This window comes from Arachis ipaensis, chromosome B03 (genome assembly GCF_000816755.2).
Source record: "Arachis ipaensis cultivar K30076 chromosome B03, Araip1.1, whole genome shotgun sequence".
Taxonomy (NCBI): domain Eukaryota; kingdom Viridiplantae; phylum Streptophyta; class Magnoliopsida; order Fabales; family Fabaceae; genus Arachis; species Arachis ipaensis.
The window spans coordinates 115,309,374-115,318,315 of NC_029787.2; positions in this window are offsets into that span (position 1 = coordinate 115,309,374).

Sequence of the window (8,942 nt, forward strand, 5' to 3'; positions counted from 1 at the left end):
GATCCTTGGTCGCCGGAGGGTGGTGGTATCTGCAAGAGACTCCGATGCTTAAGTTAGCATGGGCTTTAAGCAGGTTTTTTAGTAGAATCAGAGTATGAGTTATACCTGGGTGCTCCAGTGTATTTATAGTAGTGTAGGCTGACCTTTCTAAATAAGATAAGTTAGTTATCTTATCTTTTATCTTTAAGTGAGGTCATCTTATCTTCTGGGGAACCGCCTTTATCTTTCTAGGCTATAACTGCCTTTAGATTGGGCTGTGTTTCTTCATTTGGGCCTGTTTAGGCCCCCTCTGGTGATTTGGCCGAACTCTTTAAGAAGAGGTCGGGGAATCCAGACCTGAAGAGGTCGGTCGACTTGTCTTTAATCAGCCCGAGTCGTGCAGCTTGACCCAGGGCATGAACAGTCTCCCAGACCGAACAAGCTATTTGGATATGCTCTGAGCTCTTTATCTTGCAAATCGAGTTTGTCAAAGGTGGATTTAAACAAGATATCTGCAGAGCTTCCCTGATCTATCAGTGTTCTGTGGAGATTAGCGTTGGCCAATATGATAGTAATGACCTTGGAAACATCATGCCCCGGGATGATGCCTGTTGCATCTTCTCGGGTAAAGGTAATAGTGGGGAGATCGGATAACCTCTCTCCTTCACCGACATGATATACCTCTTTAAGGTGTCTTTTGCGAGATGATTTAGAGATCCCTCCTCCTGCGAATCTTCCATTTATCATATGAACATGTCTCTCAGGAGTGTAGGGTGGTCATTCAGCCCGTCCGACCTCTTCATCCATTCTTCTTTTTCTTGATTCATCCGCTTTGTTGGCTAAGTACCGATCTAGTCGTCCTTCTCTTGCCAATTTCTCTATGACATTCTTTAGGTCGAAGCACTCGTTAGTAGGATGTCCGTAAATTCGGTGGTATTCACAGTATTCTGTCCGACTTTCCCCTCCTCTTTTATTTTTGATTGGCCGGGATGGTGGGATCTTCTCAGTGTTGCATATTTCTCGGTAAACATCTACAAAAGACACCCGAAGAGGGGTGTAATTGTGGTACTTTCTAGGCTTCTCACTGGGTTGATCTTTTTTTTTTCTTGGACTCTTTATCCTTGCCCCGAGAGGGGTAGGAGAATCCAGGTTTTGAGGTTTTTCCTAGTCGAGAATTCTCCTCAATGTTAATATACTTTTCTGCCCATTCTTGTACCTCGTTTAGAGATGTTGGATGCTTTTTTGATATGGAGTGGCTAAAGGGTCCCTCTCGCAGTCCATTGATGAGACCCATGATGGCTCCTTCTGTTGGCAGACTTTGTATGTCCAGACACGCTTTGTTGAATCTTTCCATGTAATTACGAAGACTTTTTTGATCTCCTTGCTGATCTCTAATAGGCTTGGGGCGTGTTTGGCTTTGTCCTTCTGGATGGAGAATCTGGCAAGGAATTTTTTGGCTAAGTCGTCAAAACTTGTGATGGATCTAAGAGGCAAACTGTTGAACCACTTTATTGCTGTCTTTGTTAGGGTAGTTGGGAAGGCTTTGCATCGAATGGCGTCCAAGGCGTCAGTGAGATACATTCTGCTTCTGAAATTGCTGAGATGATGGCTTGGATCAGAGGTACCGTCGTATGGAGTCATGTCGGGAGCTTTAAAATCCTTTGAAACTTTAGCTTTCATGATTTCTTTGGTAAAGGGATCTTGGTCCTTGTGGGAGCTGTCATCGTGACTGGATTGAACGGTTTTAGCTTTGAGATCAGCCTCGAGCTTTAGGAGCTTGTCTTCTAGCTCTCCGGAGGTCCCTCTCAACTTCTCGTTGATGCTTGACCTCTTTTTCGAGCTGTTTGAGACGATCTTGTTGAGTGTGTAGAGCATCCAGGATTTTTGTATTTGGCGAATGCTTATCTCCGTTTGGTTGAGATGTATCTTTCGGTGTGATGTCCGCGTTCTTATGCGGTGTTCTGTTTTCCAAATCAGAGTTGTGGTCGTTGTCAAGGTTGTCCGCCATGATGATGGAATGACTTCCAGGTTCCCCGACAACGGCGCCAATGTTCCAAGGGTTACCTGAAACTGAAGGTCGATCTCGGATGAGATCTGCTGTAGTGGCCGGAGCTGTCGTGTCCGACTTGTTGGATCTGGTGGTGCTGCTGATCCTTGATCACCAGAGGGTGGTGGTACCTGCAAGAGAATCCGATGCTTAAGTTAGCATGGGCTTTAAGCAGGTTTTTTGTGTAGAATCAGAATATGAGTTATACATGGGTGCTCCAGTGTATTTATAGTGGTGCGGGCTGACCTTTCTAGATAAGATTAGTTATCTTATCTTATCTTTGAGTGAAGTCATCTTATCTTTTAGGCCAACCTCCTTCGGAGTGGGCTGTGTCCCTCTGTTTGGGCCTACTTGGGCCTTTATAGTGATTTGTCTGAGCTCTTTAAGGAGAGGTCGGGTGCGATCCAACCTAAAGAGGTCGGTCACTTTTGTCTTCGATTAACCTGGGCTGCGTAACTTGACCCAGGGTATGAACAATGAGTGAAGACAATGAACACTGTCAGGTCAAAATTTCTCCCCAACCGAGTTTGACTGGGTTGTTTGAGTGTGACGTCAAAGGTTTGTCATTGAGAAGGGACGGCGATTTAAAGGAACCTACCACTGATGCCATTAATACTTGCGAAGAGGCTGCCGATTTATAGATGTATTTTGTTACCAATATAGAACATGTACACTATTATTCTATGTATAGTTTAGTTGAGAGTTAGACACTTGCAATATTATTAATTAGCAACTAGCATATAATATAAATTAGAACATGGAAACACTTGAATTATATTACTCATTAGTGACAATTGATCCACCTGGAAAATGATATTAATAATCTATTTCATCTTAAAGTTATTTAATTTGTCATTTGTTTAACCTACTGTACGTGGAGTTATATATTGATTGACATGATCGGACTTACCCAGAAAATTGGAAGAAAGGACCTCTTTTTTTGCGGCTCTAGCATCTCGTTTTGCAAGGCGATGGAACAGGCATCTTCGTTCTCTTCGCTGGAGCACACAACATCATTCGTAAAAGACTTTTGGTTCAACAAGTCGCCTATTAATTCATGGCTGGATGCATTCTCAGCACACAGGCACCTAGGTGATGCTATTAGTATAGCGCATGGAGAAATTAGGATGGTACGATCTCATATGTTTGCTTGTAAAAAGGATCTTTTACTATTTCGAACTGCCACCGTCAATTTAGTGGTTTTATTATCCTGTAAACAAAAGATGCAGCCAAATGTCTTACATTTTTTGAGACTCTCAATATTGTAAGAATTGATTCAATTCAGAGCAAAGTACCTCAAGAAATTTGGCTTTGGGTTCATAACAAGCATAGAGATATTTCTTTCGCACCAAATACTGGAGGAAGTGAAGGTAAAGTTTGGATTTGAGAACCAAGTGTATGAATTATCAATATCAAAGTACTTTGACCCGTGCTGTTACATGTCCAAATGCATGTTATTATTGTTAGAGGTTGCCGTTGATGCGAATCATATATCACAACGAGGTGGCACTCAAATATATTGTGTCTTTCCATTTATTTAGCCACTTAGCCCCTCAGCGCACGGCATGCTCCAAACGGAATATTTTGATGGTGACCAAGTCTTCTATAAATATTTTTCAACTCAAATTTATGAAAACTGAAACAAATATATGTTTAGTGACTGACTTCTTCCTACTAATTCAATTCAAGAACAAGGAAGATCCCTTCACCACCCAATCTTTTTCTGTAAAAGAGAAGTGCTTTATATCCTCAATAGTTTAGCAAAGCCAAATTATGAAATTTCCTATTAACACATGCTCTTGGTTTCATGTTGAAAGTGTTGGTTCTATTTCATTTGTATGAATTTTTAGCTCATACTTTTCATTTTTATAATAGAGAAATCAAACAAGATAGTAATTGTTTATAACAATTGCAATTCACAAATTAGTCACTGCCCAAGTGGTTATGTTATGTCTCTTTATGATATATATCCTTAATTAGTAGACAAGACATTGTGATTTATGAGAACTCAGGTGGAATATTACTATTCATTGCATTACATAAAAAAGAGATGGAGTTGAATTATTTTATTATCATTATTGCGGTACTACTACTAATTTAATACTAAGTCTTGAATAAATATATAATATATAAATGAGAAAAGAAAGAAATTGTGGTTGTAATTTTGTTAATAGTGAAACATGAAATTTTGTGAGAGGTATCTTACAATTATAGCCAGTTACAAACACGGTCTCGTCAATCATTTCATGATTTATTATAGCTTCTGCCACTTTCTTAATCATTGCCACCTTTTTATCCATTTTTCTTTACTTATTTTTTTTGCTATAACTAGTAACCTCTAAGTCTCGTTCATTCTCTAACTTCATAGTTCGTTCATTCATTACCTATAATAGCTGTAAGTGCATGCTACTTAGTACTCACCACTCAATGTAGTGGTTTCTCTTCTTTTCTTCTGATGTTGTTTCTGTTTTCTTTGGCTTTTTTCTAAGTTCTTGTCCACAGTAGAATAATATGAACTATTTGGAGCTTGATTTTAATTTTATTTTTATTTTGCAATGTATGTTTCTTATCGTGATCAATTATGTATCCCTTTTGGAGAATCATTAATAAAATAATGTTCATCTAACTGCAAACTTGAACTTTTTGATAGTCTAGTGATGTTGATTGGGATTGTTTTGTTTAGTTTAACCTTTTTCTAATTTAAAATACATTGAGTTTCTAATTTAGTCCATATCAAATTCTACTTTCTTTATCAGTTACTTGCACTTCAGAGAAAAATTCCTCTATAGCCTCCTAATTTCTTATTTTGTGATTTAACTACGAGCTTCTCAATTTCTGTTATGGTTTTTTTTGCACTTTATTATTTAATTAGTTACCATGGTTCCTAGTTGGCATATTCTTTAGTTTCTCCGAAGCTTGAAATATTGCTGATGTTGAATGGAAAGTGCCTCTGATTAGTTGTGTTGATGACTTCTAGCTTCCAATTATTGCACTACTTCAAACTACACTTTTTTATATTGTGTAGGCATGCTATGAGAATAGTTTGATTGTTGAACTTGAAATTGTGTAAGACCCAGAACTTTTGAAAAGTCTTATTATGATCAAGTCTCAAATCATACAGTTATTTATAGCCTTAATTTAAGAGATTATTTTATTAAAGATAATTAAGGCAAGTTTTGATTTAATGGATTTGAGATAAGTTATGATTATTATCCAATTTTATAATTATTGGATTATTTTCTATATTTAAAGTATAAGGTTGATAGTTATGAAATAATAAGGATTTTTATATGATTTGGATTAGATAAATAATATTTTAAATATTATTACTGCTATTTTGGAAAATAGAGAAATTAATTATACTATTTATAATTATTTGATTTGGACATTTTATTGAAAATAATTTGTGAAAGTGATGAACAAATAGTACTTTCTATATATAATTAGTGTTGAATTTAATTGAGTTTCAATTACTATATTATTCCCTACTTTTATTTGAAATTACTAAACTACCCTTAGCCTAACACAAACCCTAGTTTTCAAAATGATGAAACCCTAATTTCCCAGCATAGCAGCCGCCACCCTTTCTTCTTCCCTTCAGCAAACCTGCAACCCAACGAAGGAAACAGAAACAGAAAATCATGGGGGAGGGAGCTTGAGAAGCGAGATCTGGCAGAGAGGGAAGGGCTGCGCCGTGACCACTACCCAGTCGTCGCTGCCGCCCCGCGCTTACTTCCTCACCGCCGCCGCTGTTTTTGTGATCCCCAGCGGCGCTGCCGGCGAGCGCGAAGCCAGAGGAGAAGAAAGAGACAGACCAAGAAGGGAGAGAGCGCGCGCAGGGGAGGAAGGAGCCGCCTAGCTCGCTGCCGCCGCGCTGCTCGGGTCCGTCGAACACTCCTTGCTGCCGCCGTTCATGTCGCGACCAGAGGGGAGCGAGAGACCAGAGAGGGAGGCGTCACGCAAAGAGGGAGCTCGCGGTGGAGAGAGAGGGGAGCTACCTTGGGCGCCGCCGTCGCACCTGCATACCGCTGCTGCTACCGCGAGCGCGCCGTCGCTGGAGCTGGGTAGTCATTGTCCTTGCCAGCAGCGAAGAAGCGAGATGAAACCCCCCTAGTCTGCTGCTTCGGTTTGCCGAGAAAGAGCTTGGCGCCGCCGGAGTTGCTATCTGTCTCTGCCTCAGGGTTCTGCGAGTTGCCGGAGCCCACTGTCGCCGGAGCTGCCCAGAACCACCACTGTGGCTGTCGCTGGGATTGTGAACGGAAGGGGGAGAAGCTGGTTCTGTCATAGCCATTCCCGGGGGAGAAATCAGTCATGCCACCGTGCCCTGGCGCTGGGAAACGCCACTATCGCGACCAAGTTCCACCGCCGGAGCTTCTGACTACTTCTGCTGTCGCCGGAAAAAGTGGCCGGTAAGGGTTTTATTTGAAGTTTCTGCCTTTTTGGATTTCGAGAAGGTTTTAATGTTGCGCGGTTTTTATAGTTGATCCACCGAAGCTTCTAGCCGCCGCCGGAGCTGATGCCCGGGTCGGTTCGGAATCGCAGCTGCCTTATTGTATTATTTCGGTAAGAAATTATGTTTCGAATAATCTCGCGTTAGTATTCTGTTGTGTTTGGTTAATGAATGAGTCTTGGTAACGTGGGATCGAGTCCTGATTATTATATGTTGCGATTAGTGTTGCTATGGTTATTGCAAAAGTGGCTGGGAGCTGAGGCTTTAGTTTCTGTCAGTTCGGTTTGAGGCGGAAAGGACTTGATGAGGCATTTGGGCTATGGTTTTGCGTTTTGAGGTAGGGGCGCTTTCCAAAAACTGTGTTTTATGTATTGGAATTATTACATGTGGATACTGATGTGAGATATTGTGTATCTGATGATTGTATCTGCCTTATGTATTATTTGATTGACTCGAATGATTATGGATGTTGATTTGGCTGAATTGTTGTGCGGCTTGTGAAATGTAATGTTTTGAAGTTGATTTTTTAGGGATTTGAGAAATTGTATTAATTTATTTATTAAGAGAATATTTATGTTTTCAAGCTTAATTTATTTAATGAACTTTATGCGTTGAGTTCGGCTTATTTAGAAACGAACTATTTGTACAGTTTGAATCACTGAAGGAAAGAATGATGCTCTAATATTGATTTCAATATAAAAATGAGCTTTTAGTGATTTTAAAGGAATTTAGACTTTTGATTGAGTAATCAAGTTCGAGGCATTTTGGAAGAGTTAGAAAAGTGGGTTCCAAAAAGAAACCTGAAAGTGGTTTGATTCAAATGAACTGGTTTCGTTTCAAATGAGTTGATTTTTGGACCGGGTTGGAACTTGTGATTTTGTATGATTGGTTTCATAATAAATTCAGTTTTATTTACTTGAACCGAGAATCTATGATTTTAAAAGTTTCAATGAATTTTAAGGAATTTATATAAGTTGACCTTCCCTAAAGACTTGGGACTCTGACAAGAAACTTTTGTTATAAAATCCCATTGTTGGATGGGTGATTTTGAATGTTCCCAAAAAGAATCTTTAACTTTCCATGGTTTTGGAAGTTTTGGAAAGAGCTATTTTGGTTCTGCATAGATAAACCGTTTTGAAAGGCTTTTGAGTTTTTGAGAATTGAATGGTTCCTCTTTCAGAAAAGATTTCCGACTTTACTTCTATTGTAAACCGTTGTTTTTGAAAAGAGGTATAAGACGGTTATGATTGGATTATGGTTGTAATATTACTTATATATATGTATGTATATATATGGATGTACTCTTTATGAGTTTTGTAAGTTGTATGGTATTTATGGATGTATGATATCGGATGAAAGTATTTTTGGATCGGTATTGCGATTTAAAGTTTTAAACAGGCTCATATTTTAGTATTAAATAATATAAAGTCGTCGTAATGTCCGAACTATCAGAGTCGCGCAGCCGGAAGTGTGAGCTTTGGTAGTTAGAGTGTTACAAATTGCATCTTGGGAGGAATTCATTCTTATAGAAAGAGGTCTTACATGACTTTGGGAACATAAGCCAAACAAGACGTTTATAGTGTTAAGCTTAACCATATTTTTTTTTGTATAATTTGTAATACCTTGGACTTGATTGCCTATAATGTATCTTTTAGGTTTAGCTCAAGACAAGATTCAAGAGACTCCAGAAGAAACAGGGGAGATAGTTCAAGATTCAATGCAAGAAGAAGACGTGCCAGCCGATAGTTGTAATAAGGTTGTTTCTACTGGACACAATGCTTTTACCCTAACTTTTGGCATCAATAAAACACCAAAAGAGAATGAGATTTTTTGACTCATGTTTGTTTGATAGTTTGACTTGGGTTTTATATTACAATTGTTTCTTACTAGATATCTTTGAGTTCTGATGGACCTTGGTTGGATTTGTTTCCTAAAAATTTGGGACTGAATTGAACTCAGTGACTGATTATGACCTTGTATTTGGATGTTGAATTTGATAAAGTAGCAATGAACTTATTGAAGATTGAACTCAAATTGACTTGAGTTACCGCAATTAGTATTTTGTAACCTGGAATGGTTTGGAGACATAATTCCTTTGAATCCAAGGCTTTTATATTTTTGATATTCTTCTATATATGTAATTATGATATAAAGAATATAAATATATATATCTCCCTAATAGTAAAACTGCTTAAAGAATTGCTGTCTATTATCATGGCTACTACATCGTAGAGATAACATGGATTAATTAAAAGACATATATAGATTTTGGGTGCGATATAGAATACAAATTTATCATTACGCATAGAATTTATAACCTAAAATTTCAACTTAATTTAATTTAAACTAACGATTTAATTTATTTTGCTCAAAATTATTATAGTCGCATTATTATACTTTTACCATTAATTATGTTACTCGGGATTTTAAAAAATTAACTGATTAAAATCGGTAATTTTAAGCAAA